This window comes from Pinus tabuliformis, chromosome 4_2, assembly GCF_031772625.1.
Source record: "Pinus tabuliformis cultivar Carrire ecotype Pingquan chromosome 4_2, CPIR1, whole genome shotgun sequence".
Lineage (NCBI taxonomy): Eukaryota > Viridiplantae > Streptophyta > Pinopsida > Pinales > Pinaceae > Pinus > Pinus tabuliformis.
This window is the reverse complement of record NC_142304.1, coordinates 964221047-964243138: the sequence shown is the minus strand read 5'-3', so window position 1 is coordinate 964243138 and position 22092 is coordinate 964221047. Positions and strand designations below refer to the sequence as shown.

The following is a 22092-nucleotide window of genomic DNA, read 5'->3' as shown; positions in this document are numbered from 1 at the left end:
ATAGAAAAGCGCGGTATTTTTTCCTCGGAAAAAAAATGCTTCAAGTATGCAAATTAACATAAAAAGTGTCATTTTTCCTTAGTCTTAAGTATTCCTTAAGATAATTGTTTTCTTATTGAATTATCATGCCAATTAATCTAGAAATGTTATGCATATTTTCTTTGGTTCGAAACAGTTCTGCAATTTCTTGTAGATAGCTCATGCGGTCATATTCACTACAAACACTCTAAAATTCCTACAAACACGGATTTCCTGCAACCACCCAAATTTCCTGTGACAAAATCGGCGGTTAGCTATGTTCCACTCACTTCCAAATCAAATGAGAACATGGGTTTTGTTGGTAATTCATCATACATGGATGTTGTCCTATTGGTTGTTTCAAATCTGCCATCGAAACTACCCAGATTTGCAAACCTCTTCTCATTGGCCACATGGGGAGAAACTCCACCTATGTAACGAATTTTGTCTAATCCATTCCTTCATTCATGGATTAGACTCAGTAGAGCTAATTTTGACAGTCTATACGAGTATTGATAGCTAATAGCTTAGATTAGTAGTTTTCGTCATTCAAGCCAAATATGGGCTTTCAAACTTTTATAAATTAGATCATGTTTCATATTGTAGGGGGTTGGGTTGGGTTCGCTGATAGCACATATCAGATTGTTCTTAGCTGTAATATCTTTAGATTAATATAAGACTTTATTTTCTATCTATTCTACTGAGCAAGTTCTTTTAATTTTGAAGGGGTTGTGAGTGAGGGAGGACCCCCTTTGCTCACAACTCTATTAGTTGTAGTGTGTGTGCATTTCAGTTATTCTATGCAGTAATAATTTGTTTATAGAGCTAATGTACTCTTTCTAAAATTTTAGCAACAATGTTCTATTGATTGAAAGATCAAGTTTCCATGTTAATGTGTTGATTTCATTTAATCAAATATTTGATTTACATTGTTAAATTGATTCCTTTATTGCTGTAAGTTTGATTTCCTATCTTTTCTAATCAACATCAACAATACTAAGAGCTATAGAGGGATGTTTAAATCCACTCCATAGTCTTTTGCTGCCAAATCTTGAGGCAGAAAAGAGGTATTAGTTCTGTGTATGATTGACTGGTTTGATTACTAGGCACTCAAGGTATTAGTCCTGCATATATTTTTCACAACATCTAACAAGCTTACCTACCCTGGGTTGATGATTTATGTTGAAAAATTATAAGTCTATAATTTGACTCAACATTTTGGCCCCCTTGGGGGGGAGGTGCTAAGGGATAATATTCAAAGTGGTTTAGTATTATGTGTACTATTTCAAATTTTCAGTACTAGGGGAGTCAAAGTGGTAAGATGAAGGGCAAAGCCTACGCACCTGGAGAGGTCAAAAATTCACCAAAGTCGTGTCCTGATTGCTTGGTAAGTAGTTTTCTTTGAATTTGTTTACATAATAGATGATAGGGTGCAATATTTACCAACGTCTTTTGTGGTGGTGTGAGCACCACTTCCTTTACTAATAAACTGGAAATGAAAAAGAATTCTTCAAGAAACAAGGCAACAAGGGAAGAAGAGTTCAGACATGAGATTTCTGGTCCTAAAGAGAGGCCAGAGTATATTCATACTTCCACAGTAGAATCTTCTGCAAGAAAATCTTCTATTGCTGCCCATTTACAACCTCGCTTTACAAGGAAGACAACATCTCTACTCAGTGGTCAGCCTGAAAATGAATTCCTCATTAATCCTATTCAAGAACTAGAATTTCAAACCATTGATTCCATAGAATCTATACTTTGCAACTATCCTACTCCTTTTGGGTCCAATATGGCTCATGAAGAAGGAACCGGTAATACACAATGAAGCTACGATGAGAAGGTAAAGGAACTAGTCACATTTGAATTCCCTATCAGGGAGACTGGTGGAGAAACTCAGATGAAGAATATTCCTCCCTCAACCTTGTCTAACTTTCTAGGAGTCTCTAGTGAAGATCCTGATGCTCTTTTGTTCGAATTCGACGTATTATACAGGAGCTATGAGTATTCTTCGAATGCTTAGAAGTTGAAGTTGTTTCCCACAACATTGAAGGATGCAACTCTCAGGTGGTTTAAGGGGTTGGCTTCAAACTCCATTACACCCTATGATAACATGAAAAAGGTACTCTTCAAGAAATATCAAGACTATTGCAAAACTAGGGACCTCAGGGAAGAACTATTTCACATGAATCAAAAGGAAGCGAAGAGTCTCGAGGGTTTGGTGGAAAGATTTCAATACAATCTGTAAATATCCAAGATGAATCAACTAAGCAAAGGACACCAAGAGAACAAATTTTATTACGGTAATCATATCAGAATCTCTCGATATTTTGAACCTAATGTGAGGAGGTGACATATCAAAGTTAAGTTGTGATGATGTGTGTGAACTATGTCGGTGATATTTGAGAGGAAATTATAGAGTTGGGGGAGGAACAAGAGATACTTCTTCCAGGCTTGTAAAGTCACTTGCTGGTGCTAGAGTAACCAGAGCTGAACTGGGTAATCTATTTGAAAACTTTAAAACTGATATTCTTAGCAATTTATCTTCACAATTAGAATTTTTGCAGGCTAAGAAGAAACAAGAGAAACAGGAGGAACTAGAGAAATCCCTGGTCCTGTTTTGCTCAAAATGTAGAAAGAAGCATGCCTTGAGGGAATGTCCTGCAGATAATAGAGAGGTATGCCAAATCTGTGAAGCTGAGCATTCCACCTATTAATGTCCTTCACTTCCTGAGATTAAAGCAACATATCTAGCATATCAGGGAGTTCTCAATGCACATTATGCAATGGAACTTCAAAGACCATGGCAACCACGTCCTAAGGTATGTCTCAATCGTATTTTCAAGTTCCTTATACTTAGAATCAAATGTGGAATATTCCAATTCCCTAGCAGCCTTGGCCTCTACAACAGCCTTTGCAGGGGAACTTTCCTTACCCTATTACACAGAATTTCCCCTCTCAGAACTTTTATCCACCACAAAAAATGATTCAACCTCAACAATAGTAACTTTAGTTGCTTGCCCCACCAAATCCACCTCCTCCTATGCAACTTCCTGCTCAGCCAGTGTCTAACCCCAATAATAAAACCATCCAATATGCTCACAACATTAGATTGGTCACTTATCCCACTTTTCCTACCTAGTGTATTGCACCACAACTACTGTAGGAAATTTATGTTCCTGTGTTACAGGAATTTCATGTGTCCTTACAGGAAATTAAACTTAGCTCGGGAAAATGGTGACTCAGACCGAAAGGATTGAAGAGATTGTAGAGGAAGATACTCTAGAAATTCCTGAAGTTGAAACCACACTTGAAACAGTAGAACAGCCTACTTTGAGGCCATAAGAACCTTCTTCATCCCATACAGTCTAGCCTCCTTTTCTGGAGAGGTTGGAAATGAAATTAAAATAGCCCTAATTTGATTTTCTGTCTGAACTAAGAAATGTGTGCATTAATATCCTATTACTACGAGTAATTAAGGATATCCCAATTTATGCCAAAATAGTGAGGGAGCTATGTACCAAGAAGCCAAGAATATAAAAGAGAGAACTCTCTGCAATTCAAGTAGGTGGGAAGCTTGCGAGTTTAATGTCTACCCCAGAATCCTTGTGGTTACCACCTTTATCAATGGATATCCAATAAAGGAAACTTTGATTGGTTTAGGTGCTGCCACTAATGTGATGACTATGGATACTTTATCTGGTATAGGATCCTTTGACTTATTATCTACTCCTACCATGTTAGAACTACCAGACAAGTCTAAGGTAAGGCCAGAGAGGGTATTATAATACATTGTCATCTCATTAGATTCTTGGGAGTACCCTATAGAACTTTATGTTATTCAACCCAAAACCAACCTGGGATGACATCCTTTGATCTTGGGGAGGCCGTGGTTAGCCACGAAAGATGCCTACATCGGGTGTAGGTCTAGAAACACGACCATCACTCATGAACCTAAAACAAAGCACATTAATTTGTATCCCCCTGCTCAACCCCTCTTGAGATCAAAAAATACACATTGGGTTGAAGAAGAGGGGCATGATTGATAATGTACCTGACCAGTTTTGGCAATAGCCCAAGCTATGAGCCTTAAACAAAATTCAGAAGAAAATTTCATAAATTGTTGTATTTCTAATCCTGATTTTCCAAGAAAATTAGGAGGGCATTCTAGTCATAATTGGAATATCATTACTGATCTACAGGATTTTCATTAACATAGTATAGTAGCTGAACTACATTCAACCCTCTTATCTGCATTTCCTACATATTCCATGACTGAATGGGAGAGTAAGGTAGTTGAAATTTATCTTCAAAAGTCTTTAAACATTAATCCTGCGTTAACCCCTGAACAAGAAAAACAATTATTTAAGGTATTAAAAAACCTTTTAGACAAATTTTCTTGGGAATATGTAGGTATGAGAGGCATTCACCCAGACACATCCATTCATCATATCTATATAGAATAAAATGCTAGGCCTATGAGACAACCACAAAGGAGGATGAACCCCACTTTAACAGAAACTATGAAAGATGAATTGCATAAATTGTTAAATGTAGGGTTCATTTATCCTATCTCAGATAGCGAGTGGGTATCTCCAATGGTTATTGTCCCCAAAAATAATCTTAAATGGTGAGTGTGTTTATATTAAAATGAAATAAACAAAGCTACCTTAAAATATCACTTTAGTAGGAAAACTTTAGTGCTAGAAATAAAATAAACAAAGCTACCTTAAAGTGCTAGAAACTTTAGTAGGAAAAAAATATTTTTCCTTCCTAGATGGGTTCAGCAGATACAATCAGATTAGGATAACTCTAGAGGATGACGAGAAGACAACATTCACACTTCCTTGGGTACCTATGCATATAGGATATTACCATTTGCTCTATGCAATGCACCAGCCACATTCCAGAAGGTGGTCCTTGGTATTTTCTCTGACGTTTTGCATGATTACATAGAGGTCTATATGGATGATTCTACAGTTATGGAAGATAATTTTGAAGAGGCCTTACATAATCTTGAGAAAGTTTTGTAGAGATGTAGAGAAACTAAACTTTCATTAAGTAGTGAAAAATGTTTTGTGATTATGACTGAAGGCATTGTTTTATGTGGTCATGTTTCTACTACGGTAATTAAAGTTGATTGGGCAAAGATTAAAGTTATTGAAAAGTTGCCCCCACCAACTAGTCAAAAGGGAGTTGGAATTTTCCTTGGACATGTAGATTACTACAGAAGGTTTGTTGAAAATTTTACAAAGGTATCCTCTCCATTGTTCAAATTATTCACTAAAGAATCTGAATTTCATTGGAATGATGAGTGTCGAGCTACATTTGAAACACTCCATGAAAAGGTTTCTTCAACACCTATCTTAAGAGGCCTAGATTGGAAATTTCCCTTTCATATTTCCAATGATGCCTCTGATTTAGACATAGGAGCAATATTGGGTCAGAAGGAAGATCCTATAACCCATGCTATTTATTATGTTAGTAAAAATTTAGCTCCTACAGAATTGAATTACACAATAACTGAAAAAGAATTCCTTGTAGTAATTTATGTTATTAATAAGTTTAGAGATTACATCATGGGCTACGAAGTTTTTGTCCACACCGATCATTCTTCCATTCGATATCTCATGAACAAACCAGTGACTAATGACCTGACTACTAGGTGGCATTTGTTGTTGTAGGAATTTGACATCACATTATTGGATAGAGTAGGGAAATAAAATAAGGTAGTTGATTTCTTACCTAGGCTCAACCATGAAGTTGAGGACATTCCTATTAATGATAACTTTCCTAATGAAAATTCCTTTGTTATTTCTGTCAAAACACCTTGGTTTTTAGATATGGCCAACTACTTTGCTTCAGGAATGTTTCCACCTTACTTTTCACCTAATTCGAAAAAAGCGAATTATTAGGAAAGGTGTTGATTGCTCTTGGATTAGGGGAGATCTCTTTTTCACTGGACCTGATTTGATTATTCACAGGTTTCTCAGGGAAGATAAGATCTATGAGATCTTGAGAGCCTATCACGATGAACCTTGTGGAGGACACTTTGCAAACAAGCAAACAATCTATAAGATCCTTTGCTCGGGTTACTATTGGCCAAGTATTTTTAAAGGTGCAAAAGAGTATGTCTAGAAGTGTCATAGCTTCAAGAGAATGGGGTGGCCTGTACAATCAGATGAGATTCCTTTGCAGCCATGGGTTCTCATAAAACATTTTGAGAGGTGGGCTCTTGATTTTGTAGGTCCCATCAATCCTATGTCGAAAGGTAAGAAGTATATTCTAGTTTGTATTGATTATGTTATGAAGTGGGTGGAGGCAAGAATACTACCTAGAGCAACAGAGAAACTAGCGGTAGATTTTCTTTTCTCTGATATTTTTGTAAGATTTGAGGTACCTAGGGAGATAGTTACTAATCGAGGTACTTAGTTTGTGTCAAAGCTTATGTAGGTAGTTGTTCATAAATATCAAATTACTCATCCGAAGTCCAACCTTACCATCCATAGGCCAATGGGTAGGTGGAATCAACAAATAAGGTGTTGGAGACAATCCTTACCAAGATAGTGCAATTACATAAGAAGGATTGGTCTGACCGACTTCCTGAAGCATTGTGGGCTTATAGGATCACATGGCGAAATACCACTACCTTATCTTCGTATGAATTTGTGCATGGAAAGAAAGCTTTATTCCCATTCAATTTTAGATCAGAACTTTCAATGTGGTAGCAAACTTGGGTATAGATCTTGATGAATTTCAACAGCAAATAATCTTGCAGCTGAATGAGTTTGATGCAATTAGGTAGGATGATTTTCAACATACTGACTTGATCCAACAAAAACAGGCTATATGGCACAAAATATACATTAAAAAGAAGTAGTTCAAAAAGAGAGACTAAGCTTTGTTGTATGATTCAAAATTTAAGAACTTTAAATGGAAATTAAACACACATTGGCCAGGCCCCTATGAAATTGAGAAAGTTTTTGATAATGGATCTGTTCGGGTTAAAACCATTGATGATGGGAATGTTACTTTCTTAGTCACTGAGCATAGACTCAAGCTATATAAAAAACCCTAATCTAAAGAGGAATTTGTGGAAGAAATTGTGAAGAAAAAAGAGCTGGAAATGGTGGGAGAAGGAGTCATTCCTTCCACTATCTCTTCCCAATTTCCTACTGATACAAAGAGCTCACTTTGTTCCTCCTCATGCTCAGTAAACCATGAGAAGAATGTCTATTGGGTACAAGTTTATTCCTTTTTCTGTGCCTAATGGAATAGTTACAGAAAATGAGCCCCATTGGAGTCTTCTTTTCCAAGTATTTTACGCTCTAAAATTCAAATCTGATGAGCATGCACTTCCCTAGGCTCATTAATAATACAGGTCAGTAGATCCTCCGTTATCCTCTCAATAAATTTTATTTTTCAGTTAATTTTGGATTGCTCATGTTGGACTGATGTGGGATTTATTAAGGTCCTCCTTCCAACAATCTTGGCCCATCGGCATAAAGAAGTTATATAGGTGAAAAATCAAAGTCTTATGATTCCTTGAAGCTTGTATTCCATAATCACAGGCTATCTCACTAGCATAAATGGGGAATCACTATGGCTCCTTGACCACTGCATCCTACAGGGGGTTTGACAACAACCCATAAATTCACACCCAATAGGATGCATTACGGTACCTTGCCCCTGACTCTCATTAATGGTGATGGACCTCGCATTGGTTAATAGATGATCCTAATGGTTGCTAATCCAATGAGATCATTACACATTCGACATCAACACCTTTACTCATGTGCAATGAAATGCACATAAATAGGGGAGAAATGTTTTTTCCTGTAGAAGATTTTCTTGCAGAACGTTTAGGAGTCATAGTTCCATTTTCCTACAGTAACATCCTAGGTTTCCTAAAGAATAAAAGTTATAGACAAAACATTAGTTTAAATTATTTGATAAAGTAATGACAATCTTATTGTTGGTCGACGTCATGAATTATGAGATTATAAATCTAAATTAATTTTTAAGTTTGTTATCATTTCAATAATCAAGCAAACGTCATCCAAGGACTGGATTGTTGGAAGGTAAGCTCAGTAAGGTAAATCCAGTGATAGGACACTTAAGGTAAGAGGTAATTGATGCTTTAATTTAAAAAATTTGTATGATTTAAGCTATGGTAACCCTTGCAGAAAAACGTGCCCATAAATCGGTGCATCATAAATTAATCTCCATGCTTGATCACCACCACTCTAACATGACCAGTGGTTGTAATCTCGATATCCTTCCGTGGGTTGGATCATGATGATAATCATGATCACAACCTATTTCTCGAAATCTCTGTGCTTTCCGATATTTCAACTTTAACCCTCCCGTGTCGAGCGATCCATTGCAAAGTCTTAGAATGACATTTTTGTGAGATGAATTCATACTGTCTCTCTCATCCTTCATTATACCAAAGCTACTTTCCCTTGTTCGATTTGAGCTGCAATGCCCTGCAATTTTGTAAGTCGACCCTCGTAGTAAAGCTAGATTGGAGAAAGTAGGGTGGTTACCATTGTTTCAAAAATTCAGGTGCAATAATTCAGATATTACGAAGTCCTTCACCGTGAATTTGAATGGCAGCAAATCACAAGTCGGGAATGTCCAGTTTAGATTAACAAAGGGTTTGGTGGCTCGGGCATGAAGAATTCCACCGGAGGGGGAATGTTGCTTTAAGAATCAATGTTTCAATAAGGGAATGTGACTGTCCTTTCTCTGGAAGGAAAATTTGAACCCTGACTAGAGCAAAGGGATTTCACAAGACTTCATGAGAAATAAGTATCAACACCTATTATTTTTCCTCCATAACTATATAACATGCGAAGGTTTCTTTGGGCTCACGTTTTTATTTCACATTCGGCTTCTCATACATTTTCAAGATAAGCCTTTGAAATTTCCATATTATTTGAAAATTTCCCTGATGAAAATGTTGATGACCACTAAGGAAAGGAAAGCCAACTTGCATTAAAACCTCTATCACTATGGACTAGTGAAAATCATCCTAATGGAGGTTCTTAAGGATAAGAAGAAGTCGTGGGAGGATTTTCTTGCCGAGAATTATTTCGCGGAAGACGAAGACTCTGACCCTTCAGAGCCCATGGAGGGAACGCCAGCAGAAAAACCAAGGAAGAAGCCATGGGTCTGTGGGTAATAGATAAAGGAGGAAGAAAAATATGAAGAAGTGGTGGTGACTAGGGAGACTACAGGCAAAAATGCTAAGTTGAAGGGCACCTCCACCCTCACTAAGAGACACTACAGAAGGGGAGGTACTTCCCAAGAAACTTGATAAAAAGAAAGAAAAGATTCATGGCCCGCCTAAAGGAAAAGAAGAGGTAGAGTCAGCTGAATTCACTGGTGGAGAAGTAATGTCCTTCCAGGATCCCCCACTGCATGAAAATGGGAATGAAATAGCATAAGAACAGCAAGGAAAGGAGGACCTTGGTACGCCCCAATATTTTCAAGGACATCATGAAGGGGAAGTAACTCCCTATAAAAAGCGGTGTATGCTAGAATTAGAGGAGATTATCACTAAGCTCATTGTTTCGAAACAGGGTTTGAGGAAGGAGAATGAAACTCTAAAAGAAAACAACCTACACATGCAGTAAGAAAATGAGGAATTCCTTCATAAGGAGGCCTGAATCATGAAGAAGAAGTAGTATCAAATTGATCATTTGAACAAGAAAAAGGAGTTATAGGGGTCGGATTCTAACAGAATCTAGTTGGAACAAATTGGATCAGTTGGCTGCAGTAGCTGCAACCCAAGACAAGGATTGATTTCTATTTTTTTGGATCTTGCAACATTTTTTCTTGCATAAGGGACATGTAGGAAGCTAGGTGTGGGGGAGATTTTGAGACCCAGTTTTGCCTAATTTTGACAGCTTTCCTAGATTTTACCTCTGCCATTTTGAACTATCCTTGACACCTAATTGTGCTTATTTCGGTTATATCATCTAGGTTTTGGCTAAAAGGGTGCTATATTCTTGAAGTATCCAAATTAACATAAAAAGTGTCATTTTAACTTAATCTTAAGTATTCCATAAGCTATTTGTTTCCTTATCAAATTATCATGCCAACTAATCTAGAAATCTTATGCATATTTTCTTTGGTTCGAAACAGTCCCGCAATTTCCTGTAGACAGCCCATGCGGTCATATTTCGTGTAGATGCTCATAAATTCTTGTAGGCACGGATTTCTTGCAACAAAATCAGTAGTTAGATATGTTCCACTCACTTCCAAATCAAATGATAACATGGGTTTTGTGGGGAATTTGTTGTACATGGAGGTTGTCCTATTGGATATTTAAAATCCACCATCAAAACTACGCATATTTGCAGACCTCTACTCGTTGTCCGCATGAGGAGAAACTCCAGCCATGTAATGAATTTTGTCTAATCCATGTTTTCAGTTGTCGAATAGACTCAGTAGAGATAATTTTGACACCCTGTACTAGTATTGATAGCTAATAGCTCATTTTAGTAGTTTTCCTCATTCGAGCCAAATATGGGCTTTTAAACTTGTATAAATTAGGTTATGTTTAATATTGTAGGGGGTTGGGTTGGGTTTGCTGATAGCACATATCAGAGTGTACTTGGTTGTAATATCTTTAGATTAATATAAGACTTTATGTTCTATCTATTCTACTGAGAAAACTCTTTTAATTTTGAAGGGGTTGTGAGTAAGGGAGGGCCCCCTTTGCTCCCAACCCCCTTAGTTGTAGTGTGTGTGCATTTCAATTCTTTTATGCAGTAATAATTTATTTACACAGCTAATGTACTCTTTCCAACATTTCAGCATCAATGTTCTGTTGATTGAATGGTTAAGTTTCCATGTTAATGTGTTGATTTCATTTAATCAAATATTTGCTTTACAATGTTAAATTGATTCTTTTATTATTGTAAGTTTGATTTCCTATCTTTTCTAATCAACAGCAGCGATACTAAGAGTTGTAGATGGATGTTTAAATCCACACCATAGCATTTTGTTGCCAAATGTTGATGAAGAAAAGAGGCATTAGTTCTGTGTATGATTGACTAGTTTGATTAGTAAGCACTCAAGGTATTAAGCTTGCATATATTTTTTACAACATCTCACAAGCGTATGTACACTAGCTTGATGATTTATGTTGAAACATTATAAGTCTATAATTTGACTCAACAATGTTCCCTTGCATTGAGTGTTAACCACTTTATTTTATTAACTATGGCCCATTTATTTATTATTCTAACATTACATTAAGACAAGGGGTACCTCCCTCTCTACCCAGTATTAGCCCCCTTATGTTATGACCACTCACATTTCCATCTCGAAGCATGAAGACAAGATGATTCGGGATGGCGTTTTTAAGAAAGGTAAGTGGAGTGTTAGGGACATCTATCACATACTCCCTATGGCCGAGAGGGATTTTGCATACAATATGTGGTTTCAAGAAGCCTAGAGATGAGAGATACCACAAAAAATGATATGTTTTAGTTGGTTGGACATACATCACCATGTGCTCACTTGGGATATTTTGTAGCACAAAGGCTTCTATGGTCCACATTTATGTCCTATGTGCACACATGATAATGAAGAGGTGAATCACATGTTGCTTTGTTTTCCTTTTGCCACGATAGTGTGGGAAGTGGTATTGGACACTTTCCATCTTGGTCATATGAGGGAACACCATTCTCTCGCTACATGCTTAGGATATTGGTTCAAAAAGCTATCTAGATATGAGACCCTACCATTCTATGTCATTTTTTCGATATGGCATAGTAGGACCTCATGTATTTCTTAGAAAAAAATGCATGTGGTTCAGGAGGTAGTGAAGAAATTGTAGTCACATACTTTCTTGATATAGGGCCTAAGAAGAAGAAGATACATAAGATGGAGGTCAATTATAAGGTAATTTGGGAGAAATTGCCTTAATTATTTTTAGATGGGGCTAGCCATCAAAAAAGATGTGGATACAGTGCCTTTATCGTCCTAGAACCAAGAATATACTATCATTGATGGTTGGATGGTGGACAGGGCAAAAATAACATCACTGAAATTATCGCACTTTGTGGTGCTCTCCTTTTTTCCAAATGGATAGAGTGGAGTAATTGCATGTCCATGGAGATGATAAAAGCGTCATTGATTGGGTTAAGGAGAATACATTTTTCAACCCTCCTATATTATCCAACTGGATGAGGCGCATAAGGACCTTGGTGAGTAGTTTTCATAACATCTCCTTCTAGTGAATATACATGGAACAGAACAAGGTTGTAAATCTCCTTTCAAAGAGGGGAATCAACATAAACCCACACATGTTCTTCTTCGCTACCTATGTTCAAGATGTTCTCATAAATGCTGGAAGCATAAACTTTACATAGGATGTAACAAATCTTCCCAAGAACATTTTCCCTTATTTAGATACAGAGTCTTGAACTCGAAGTATTATAGCTCAAACAAATAATGGATATAGAGTAACACGTATGATTTCATATCTTAGAGATATAGAATTCTAGGGGATATAGATAGCATAAAAAAATGCTTTTAAAATAGACTTGTAACCGCAATTGTAAGGAGTGGAACATAGAAGTGCAGTTGTAAGGAGTGGTTTATAGAAGTAACACAGACACTATAAAATTCTATTAAACATGATGAATCTATAAGACATAGATCGGTAAATGTAATATATTTTCAATGAAAAGAATGTGTTATTTTCCACTTAAAAGAAATATGATATAAAAATTATTTGGCTCAAGAAATTAACAATTGAGTTGGTTTTCTAGTCGTAATAAGGGTCTTTTTGATATAAATATGACCCTAGCCTCCATGTTTGACATAGGAAAATTTACTTGAATTACTTTCGGATAGTGAATTTCAAAGATAGTGTAGCCTAAGCAGGGTAGGTTGGTTTGATTATAGAAAACCACAGCTTAAAACACAACCTGTCACGCCCATCGTAATAAAGGGCAAGTTTCTTGTTGCAAGTGCAACAAAGAGTGGGGTAACTTCATGGAGGATTTTTAAGGTTTATGTCCCTGCTCATACAGAGGAAGGATTTAATATTATTTTTATTCCTATATGTATTGTTGATTGTGTTAGCATTGCTGTTTTACTTAATATTTATGTACATCAAGAGAGAATTTAGATCATGCAAAATGGTGAACTATGGACTGAGACAGTATCTAGTTGTGGGTTTGATGTTTGTGTTTTGGAGGAATCGAAGGAGACAATTAGAATGGTATGCTTAGATGCTTTCATATTCCCCCACGTAGACCATCGTGGTGGAGCGATTGGGAGGCATTCGAATAGTCATGATGGTGAATCTCAACAATGTCGAGCACATTGCAAAGACATAGTTTGAAAATTATCCAAGGGCGAGACTTTCACCACAATTCTGCATGATCTGCTGGGGACGGGGATCTTCAATTCCAATGGGGATGCCTGGAAGTTGCTGAAGAAGTTCGCCAGCTACGAGTTCAACACCCACTCTATCCATAATTTTGTTCTACATCTCGTGGGGACTATGACGGTTCAACTCTTGCCAATTCTAGAGAAGGCAAGTGGACATCATAACTGCTTGGATTTGCAAGATATTCTGCAGTGTTTCACCTTTGATAATATATGCAAATTTGTGTTTGCTGTTGATCCGACTTTTCTCGATTTGAGCATTCTAGTATTGAAGTTCTGGTAGAATTTCGATGTGGCGACCAAGCTGAGCGCTCGAAGGGCCACTGAGCTGATCTCAATGATGTGGAAGATCAAGAGGATGCTCAGCATCAGCTCAGAGAGGCGCCTATCTTGAGTGGTGGAGGCCATGCACCACTTCGCCATGGATGTTATTCGACAGTGAAGACAAGAGTGTTAGAAAAATTTTATGTGGGCAAAGGAGCTCAGAAATAAGTTGCTAGAAAGTAGACAAAGTAAACTTAAATTGCGGCAAGGTAAGTCTTAGGTTACGTTGAGGATATCGCAACCACACAGGGACTTAATTAAAACATAAATTTTATACACAACAAAATAGAGTAAAACAAAGCAAGTCTCCGTAAACCTACTTGCGAAGGATTAATGTCATAATGCAACTAGCCACACTTTATATTATATGTAAAACATAAAGAAATGCATTTGCATGATAAATGGAGGCTGCAGCTCCAAGTGAAAAACACAACAAAATTACTACGATTTACGCATCACTTGGGTTGTAGAGTAAACTTTTGTAAAACTCTGTAAAACTAGTTTTCGTGCACCCACCAATATTTCCTCCACGATTTTCTCCTCACTACCTCAGAGACTCTTGCTCTCTAACTTGCCCAACATTACAAATGACTTTTACATCCATATTTATCTTAACATACAAATTTGACATTAATTACATGACAGAAAATATTTAATATGCAACATGGGTGATTTTACATAGTATATGATTTTTTCAACTTGTAGGTGTTGTGGAGTTTGGGAAATAGTCACGGAGTAAATGTTTGTGCATATCTATTTACCAAAATTTATTAAATGCCTAAAATCCTCTACCGTGTTGTGGATGGTCAAAGTTATCCTTCTGCTCTGACTTCAGTCCTTTCACCTGCAAACAAAATCGCAACCATGCAGTAGTTGACTGGGCAAGCTTGGTGGTTATCAGTGTGTTTAAGGTGGTGGCTGGAATTAATATTTCCAACACTCCCGCTTAATAACAACTGCCACCATCGGAAATTCCCAAACAATTTCTGAGATAAATAAAACTTTCACATGCCAATAGCTTTGTGAAAATATTAGCAAACTGTTCCTGTGACCTACAGTGCTGCAACGCAATTTCATCATTGTTAATAAACTCTTTGATAAAATGATATTTAGCATCAATATGCTTGGTCCTCTTGTGAAAGAAAAATTCTTTGACAATGAAATTACAGATGTGTTGTCATTCCATCTTGGTCAGGGCGAAGATCCCTCAACATCCTTCTCATCCAAACTTCCTGACACAATTTCGTTGTTGCGACGACATATTCAGCGTCTTTTTTTGATAATGAAATTATCGACTGCTTCTTGGAGGCCCATGAAATAGCTCCAGAACCCAAATGAAAAAAATAACCTAACATGCTCTTTTTGTCATGGACACTTCCTTCCCAATCACTGTCGGTGTAACCAACAAACCGAAAATCATCTGTTGCGGTGTACAAAATGCCGTACTATGTTGTCCCATTAACATATCTTAGAATCCTTTTTGTTGCTTTCCAATGCATCTCCTTGGGTGTCTCCATGAACCTAGACACCAAACTCACTACAAACATTATATTCGGCCTGGTGGTGGTCAAATACATCAAGATTCCTATCATGATTTTGTATAATGTTGGATTGACATTGCTGCTACAATCCTCTTTGCTCAACTTCAATCCCATGACAGTTTGAGTGGTGTGGGCTTGATTTTCTGCTATTAAACCTCTCCAAAATGTCTACTACATACTTTTCTTGAGAGATAAAAATTGCATTTTATGTTTGCTTCACTTCTATTCCCAATAACTATCTTAGCAACCCCGAGTTAGTCTTTTCAAATTCATTCATCATGACTTGTTTGAAATAAGTGATGAGAAAATCATCATTGCTTGTAAAAATCAAATCATCTACATATAAGACGACAATAAGAATCTTACCATCGCTCTCTTTGATGTAGAGAGTAGCCTCACCGTCACACTTGTCAAAACCATTGTCCAAAAAGTAGGCATCTATCCTACTATGCCATGCAGGCGATGCTTGCTTTAGCCCATAAAGAGCTTTGCTCAACCGATAAACTTTGTCTTCTTTTCCTTCTACCTCACAACCAGGTGGTTGCGGAAGATACACTTCCTCTTTCAATACTCCATTTAAGAACATTGATTTTATGTCCATTTGATACACTTTCCATTTATGTTGCGCGGAAATTGCTACAATTGTATGCATTATCTCCATCCTCACGACTAGTGCAAATGTCTCTGAATAATCTCTTCCATGTTGCTACTTGTATCCTTTGACAACTAGCCTTTCTTTGTACCTTTCAATCATACCGTCGACATTGCTCTTGGTCTTATAGACCAACTTCACTCCAATGACTTGTTTTCCTTGACGAAGGTTCACTAACTCCCATGTGTCATTCCATTCTATTTGTTATAGCTCCAAATATCGCCCTTGGTATTTGTGTTGCTTGGTTTATGGCCTAGGGCAACGACTCCTTCCAGACTTGGTCCAAATATTTTAAAGACAGTGTTTTATTCCCTATAAGCTATTTTTTCCTGAGATAAAAGCATGTACACTCGGGTTAGTCAATACCCAACCCATGTATATGTGTTAAAACACTTTAAAAAAAAATCTCCTTAATTATGGGTGGAGTTCATGGGTTTTACCTGTTGCTTACCTTCTAGTGCCCATGACCCAACTATTTCCCAACTAAAAAACTAATTGGGAGAAGTATAAATAGACTTCTATGGGAAGGCCTAAAGAAAGGAAATAGAGATAGGATTACTATACTAAGATTATCCCTGACTGAGTCTGATGTATCCCTGTGCTTCAAGCACTTCCCCAAGTTTCAAGGAACCCTTGCTTCCTTGAGTGTTGATATTCTTCCACTTGCTCAAGGTATCATGGTATGGGTTATGGAACGAAGTTGTTGAAGACTGGGACTGGATGGATCTAGAGGATGGTTCCACTTCAAGCTGGAAGAAGGAGACTCAGGTGAACTCTTTCTATATTTGTTATAGTTTTCTACAATAAAAAGAAACGTTGTCTTGTTCCTAAGATTGACTTTGTTTATGCATTAGATGTTCTTGTAACTCATGTATGAATTTTATTTTGATGTATAACTAACCATTTTCTTACATGATATAAAGTTGATTTCATTAAAATGATTTATCTATATGCTGCTATGTATGTTCGAATTGGTTGATTTGTAGATTCGAAGATCATTAGGCGTTGCAGAGTGTTTGAACCCTACTAGAACTACCGAAACGAAGGACATTCGGGTATGATCATTATCGCATAGTTTGTTTACATAGAATGTTTCCTGAGTTGTATGTGTGTTTCTTGCTATAGATTGCTCTTGCTCTGTTTGGGTTCCAACCCAAAATCCTTGGGTACTTATTCCCATAACACTATTTCTTCTATTTCTTCCTCCATTTGCACAACCCATTTGTATTATTTGACTGCATCTTCAAAGTAGATTGGGTCATCTACATGACAAAACAAAGAAAATAATGAATTGAGACCAGCTCTGCTATCTACAACATCTTGCTCATGAATTTCATTTATATTTCTGAATTTTGGTCTTCTAGTGCTTGCTGAAGATGGGCTTGACATGTCACTTGGTGTTGCGATTTGTGGCACACTTGGAGAAGCACTTGCTTGACTGCCTAACGTTGTCCTATTATTTGTTGATGGTGTTTCTTTCTGCTTGGATTGTTGCAATTGAATAGGAGTAGAGGGAGTCACTATTGAGGAATTACTTGCTACTGTAAATTCCTCTTTATCCTCATGTGGTATACATGTTTCACATTGACTCTCTTCTCTAAAATTCCATCCCATGCTTTATCTTCTATGAACTCCACATCTCTGCTGATTATGACCTTCTTGGTTGATGGATTGTAGAGCTTGTATGCCTTGGATTCATCACTATATCCAACAAATATACATTTCTCTCCCTTGATGTCCAACTTCTTCCTCAACTCATTCGGGACATGTGCATACGCCACACATCCAAAGACTCTCATGTGTATGACACTATGCTTTCTTCCACTCCATGCCTCTTCAGGAAACATGTTCTGGACACTTTTGGTTGGACATCTATTCAAGATATATGTTGCACAAGCGACAACTTCAGCCCAATAATCATTTGGAAAATTCTTTGCCTTCAACATACTCCTTGCCATTTCCATAATGGTCTTATTCTTCCTTTTCACCACACCATTTTTCTAAGGTGTATATCTTATTGCAAATTGCTTGTGAATTCCATGCTCTCTGCAAAATCAAAGGAAATCATTTGAGATGTATTCTCCACCTCTGTCCATTCTGAGGACTTTGATATAGTATCTGCTTTGCTTTTCAACAAGAGCCTTGTACTGGCGAAAGCGCTCAAACACTTCACTTTTATGATTTAGGAGATAGACCCATGTCTTCGTTGTGCAATCATCTATGAAGGTCAATACATAGTGTTCCCACCAACTGACGGTGTCTGCATTGGTCCACATAAATCTGAGTGGACAATATCCAAAGGTGTCTTTTCCCTTACTGACTTTCCTGCTGGAAATGTCTCTCTATGTTTCTTGCTTAAGATGCATCCTTCACATACGCTGTTCAATTTTTCTATGAGTGGCAAACCCTTCACCATGCCTTTCCTATGCAACAAATTCAAACCTCCAAAATTGAGATGACCAAATCTCAAATGCCATAACTAGTTTTCATCTTTTACCTCTGCTTAATAGTTCACTTTTGTGACAGTTGCCTCTTTTCTTCCATCCTCTTTTGATTTTATTGATAGTTGTGCTTGTGCACCTTCTTCCTTCAAATATTATCTTATCTTTAGGGGAAACATGCTATTGTTTGTCATCTAAACCTTTTCAATCAACTGTCTGCTTGGAGGCCTATGCAAAATTGTGCACACATCATTTTTGAAGAAGACATTGTAGCTCTTTTGCATGAGTTTCCCAATGCTTATGAGGCTATGCTTCAGACCGAGGACAAACTAAACATCTAAGACGTACTTCTGTTCCCCCTTCTTTGTTAGGATGTTAACTCTTTGTTTTCTCATGACAGAGACTTTGCTATCTGTCCCTAATGTCACTTCAGAATTCACACTTTATCTATATTGGAAAAAATTTCTATGTTTCCTGACATGTGGTTGCTACACCCTGAATCTAGATACCATATATCACTTTGTTTTTCTTGTGCTACATTACAAGATGAAAACATGCTATCATGGTTTTGATTTTCTTTTATGAAATTTACACTTGGTTTGTTACTAATGTCATGTTTCTTCTTTTTACATTCATTTGCATAATGACCATACTTCTTACAATAATGACATTGGACTTGAGATTTATCATACCTCTAACCTTGTGCTTGATTTTGGCTTGGGCCTTGACTTGGATTTTGATTGCTGCCTCCTCCACTTGAGCTTCAAGGACTACTTCTTCAACCTCTATGTGAGCTTCTTCCTCTTCCTCTAGCATATGATCTTCCTGTGCCTCGACCTTGACCAAAGGAAGCTTGTGTCTTGAAGGCACGCTCAAGTGAGAATCTTGTTGCTCTATTCATGATAAATCATTGATGCATGAAGTTCATCCACTGAGAACTGTGAGAGATCTTTTGTCTCTTCTATGGCCACAACAATGGCTTCAAACCTTGCTGGGAGACTTCTCAAAAATTTCTTAACTATTCTTCTTTCTTAAAGTGTCTCACCATGAGACCTAATTTGAGTAACCAACCCAATTACATGTGTAAAAAACGAGTCTACATTCTTAGACTCTTTCATACAAAGTGTTTCAAAATCTCTTCTCAACATTTGCAATTTTGCTGTCTTGACTTTTGCCATGCCTTTGTAGGCTGTATGGAGGGTGTCTCGTGCTTGTTTGGACTTTGTTGTTGCTGCAACCCTTGGGAAAATACTTTCTTGAACTGCTTGAAAAATGTAGAAGAGGGCTTTTGCATCCTTCTTCATGTTTTCCCTCAACAATTCCCTTTCTGCTTTAGACAAAGCACTGTATGATGCTACATTTGCTCATTTTTGAAAACAATTCTCTACAAAATTGCAAATGTCTTGAGAAGAAAACAAAGTCCTCATTATAATAGCCCAATAGTCATAATTTGTGCCATTAAACTGAGGTATCTGAGGACTAGTCAAACTTGTGCTTGATGTTACCATTTGTGTGTGAAAAAAAGACTTTCTACCTTCTCCTAAATATGCCAAAAAACAATTAGTCAATCTTGTGCTTGATGTTGCCATTTATGTGTGAAAAAAGACTTTCTACCTTCTAGTAAATATTCCCAAAAAAATCTGCCCTCAAAATAATTTTAACTACTAGTAAAAACACTTGTTTTTACACTAACAAAATTTAACCTGCTATACCATGTTAGAAAAAATTTACCAGGGCATAGGAGCTCAGAAATAGGTTGCAGGAATGTAGGCAAAGTCAACTTCAATTAAATCTTAGGTTGCGGCGAGGATATGCCCAGAGGGTCTTAATTAAAACATAAAGGGTCTTCATTAAAACATAAATTTTACGCGGAGGTTGTCCTAAATCTACTTGTGAGAGATTAATGTGATAACACAACTAGCCACACTTTATATGTTAAAACAGAAAGAAATGCATTCGTGTGATAAATGGAGGCTATAACTCCAAATGAAAAACACAACAAATTTAATGTGTGATTTACACATCGCTCAGGCATTAAATTGTAAAATTCACACACCTACCAATATTTCCTCCATGATTTTCTACTCAATACCTCATAAACTCTGGCTCTCTTACTTGCCTAATATTATAAATGACTTTTACATCCATATTTATCTTAACATACAAATTTGACATTAATTACATGACAGAAAATATTTAATACCCAACATAGACGATCTGTTGTGGAGTGTGGGCAACGATGGCGGAGTAAATGTTTACCCATATCTCTTTACCAAAATTTATTAAATACCTAAACTACTCTCTTGTGTTGCGAAATGGTGAGAGCTGTAATTATGCTCTGACTTCAGTTCTTTCCCACGCAAACAAAATCACAACCTAGTTAACTGGGCAAGCATAGTGGTTGTCTTGTGTTCAGTGGTTGGCATTAATATTTCAAATAAAGAGATCACCTCGAGCATTCCTGCAAACAGGACCTACTCTCTAGATTCATGGTGCTCGCCGATTTTCCTGAACCCAACCCCTATCATTGGGAAGAATTTCTTCGAGATTCCATCATCAGTTTCGTCTTGGCCGGCAGAGACACCACCTCAGCTGCACTAACGTGGTTTTTCTGGCTCCTCTCCTCACATCCCCATGTCGAAGCAATACACGAAGAGATAACCCGTATCATGGCCGTCAAACCCGAAGCCAAACGGGACAGAAATCCCTTAGTATTTTCCTACGAGGATCTGAAGAACATGCATTATCTGCACGCCTCAATCAGCGAATCGATGAGACTCTATCCGCCAGTCCTCTTCGACTCCAAGCACGCTCTCCACAATGACGTTCTGCCCGACGGTACTTTTGTGGACAAAGGTAATCGGGTGACTTACCATACGTACGCCATGGGTCGAATGGAAGCCATATGGGGCGCCGACTGTCTCCAATTCAAGCCCGAGAGGTGGGTGGATGAGGATGGTCATTTCGTTCCGCAGAGTCCCTTCAAGTACCCAGTCTTCCATGGTGGCCCGCGGATCTGTCTGGGAAAAGAAATGGCGTTTATGCAGATGAAGTATGTTGCGGCGACTGTGATTTCCGTGTTCAAGTTGCTTCCCCATGATGTGGGAACTCCAGAACTCATTCACTGCTTGACTGCGCGCATGAAGGGCGGCTTTCCCATCGTTGTTGAAAAAAGGGAGGTGGGCGTTATTCCATAGTAGTAGCGCTTATTTTACTCCATTGTTGTTTCGTTGTGGTTCAGTCAGGAAACACGAATTAGCACAATCGGATGCAGACAAAGACGATTGGATATATTTCTTTGTAAGACATTTTCTTCTTTACAGTGTCAAATTTTTGGCAATGATGAACACACTCTAGCATATAATCGTTTCCTTAGTTACATTACCATCTGCTTGCGCACCTTCCTTGTTTTAGAATATTAATTTATGTATCATTGGAGACGTTGTAATCGCTTCTGATTCATTGCGATTTTACGAAATGCTTGTTATATGGTTGTAATATGTATGGTCATTATTGACTTTTCATATTTTTCTTTTATTTTTTTTTTCTTCTCGAGTTTTCATCTTTTACTTGCGAAGTGATGTATGGTATTTTTCCCAAATTAACTTTTAGATCTTTTAGCTCAGCAAAATTATCGGGTGATATAGGATGTGACAGCATGGCCCCATAAAGGTATATGGAAGCACATGCAATGGCATGAGAC

General features: G+C 37.4%; 1 pseudogene; it reads left to right on the top strand.

Moving 5' to 3' along the window:
• The first annotated feature begins 20878 nt into the window (after positions 1–20878).
• LOC149172847 (cytochrome P450 pseudogene) lies at positions 20879–21586 on the top strand (annotated as a pseudogene).
• The last annotated feature ends 506 nt before the right edge of the window (positions 21587–22092 follow it).